Below are 2,243 nucleotides of genomic sequence, written 5' to 3' on the forward strand. Positions count from 1 at the left end.
TACAAACCTCACTGACGTCACTGATGACACCGCTGGCGGCTGTGAGAGAAACGTCAACGTTTGAGGCAGTGGAGAAACACCAACTGTTTCTCCATACTTAATTATGAGAAAGCTAGACAAGCTCATACACGAAGCTGATAATTAAAGACGGTACAGTTCACCGGGTTTTTTTTTTTTCTTCGACCGTATTCGAATGTATTCGAATCTGTGAATCAGCAAATAACAAAAATAAAAGGGCCCAGGATTATGAAAAATGCCAACACATATTTAATTATCAACCTCCATAGAGACGCGAAAATGACACGAAATAAATAAATAAATAAATTAGTGACACAAAACCATTTGAAAATTTTAAATCATAAAATTTTACATTACAAAAATTCACAATTCACTGCTATTTAATATTTTCACTAACTCCTTTCCAATGCTTTGATGTTCCTCCAACTGCATCGACTAATGATAAAGTGCTAATGATAAAGTGCAGCTGAGTGTAAAATTCAGCACATATATTTTTTGATACAATACAACAGAGCCGAGATCATCAGAACACCAGCTCAAATTGTCCTTGCCAGAGTTTGACTTGGAGGCCAACTTCCTGTTGTCTACCAAACCTCACAGACCCTCTTTCTGGTCATGGATCATTTTTGCATTATATGTTTACAGCTGCTTGTTTTAAAGCTAGTGGAGTGAGCAGTTATCTGACTAGCAGTGGATCATTTTGCATTCTTTTTAACATGTGAGATTTTTCAGGGTGTGGACTAGATGTCAATGAGATCTTGATGAAAGTGGACTGCCATCTTGAAACAACTACAATTGAAATGTTTGCTTTTTGCCTTCACAACTAGCATATAATTTAACCTGTCCTGTAATTTTTCCAAATGCTTTTGGGATGCAAGGGCCTGCAAATGAGAGAGTTAATTACAACTTATGCTGGAGTTTTTGTCTACCACTGTTTTTGTTGTGCTGTCAGCATGCTTGGATTATATATATATATATATATATATATATATATATATATATATATATATATATATATATATATATATATATATATATATATATATATATATATATATATATATATTTTCTGAGTTTAAGGCAGTTCTAAGTTTGAGTTTGATCCTTGTATTGGAAGTCTTTCAGACAAAAAAACAACTTACACATAAACATCAACTTTAGTTCATGTAAATATTCAATCTTGGCTAAAAAAAAAAAGAAAAAAGGAAAACAAAAACAGACATCAAGAAAATAGTTTGATGAGACCTGAACTTTAGATTAATTAGAAAGCTGTCAAACAATTTTCACTTTAACAATTTTCAGTTTCCAAATAAACAAGAAGTGTACCCAGCTGGCTGCAGAACTGAAGAGCCCAACGCAACCTGTCCTAGTGTACAGCCTAATACTGCCCCCGTGTGGTGAGTATGAAGACATACAATTTGGTAGAAAGAGTACATAGAGTTCAGATGGACTCCATCTTGTGTCATCTGTGATGTTGCTACTATGTGGCGTTTTACGATATGTTGTCTTTCTCACACTATTGCGGTTTGACAAATATTAAATATGTCAAATTTTATTACTTTAAAATATTTACCATTATTTTCTATTAAAAAAAAGAGGTAAATACTGGTAGAAAAATCCATTTTGAATTGAAAAATCAAGTGGATTGCAGCGTTAAATAGACAACAGTCTGTTCTCTATTATATCAGCATGCAGTAATTATAGATTTTATCATTATTACATTTAGAACCATAAACAATTTTCTCATGTTAATCAAATTTGACTTTAAGCAGAAGTGAGAATATTTTATGTGCTTCTTTCTGCCTTAACTTACAGTGGTCAGGGACTATTTTAGTTTTCTTCTCATCAATTATGATGACTGCATTAATATGTTCATGATGTAACATGAATAATTTGCAGCAAAAGCCCACATTCAGTGTCACTGAAATAAGACTTTTAATTATTAAGAAGACTCGAAAGACGAGACAAGTCGATTTTATTCCTTCACCAGAAGATGTATTCAAAGCAATGGTGTTGCATGGGACACTCTGATCTCAGGGTAGCTCACCATGAGCTGCTGCAGATCAAAAACAAAACAGCAACTGTTCTGTGTGTGCTACTTTCCATGCAATAATGGGCAGGTTGAGAAGATGACAGTAACTACAATGATGCAGCTGCAACTCGGTCCAAGGAAAACAGTCTGTAAATTAATTGTTGAAAATCTGGATAAGCAATGTAATCCTGAA

Source organism: Poecilia reticulata, chromosome 6 (genome assembly GCF_904066995.2).
Source record: "Poecilia reticulata chromosome 6, P_reticulata-male-v2, whole genome shotgun sequence".
NCBI classification, from domain to species: Eukaryota; Metazoa; Chordata; class Actinopteri; order Cyprinodontiformes; family Poeciliidae; genus Poecilia; species Poecilia reticulata.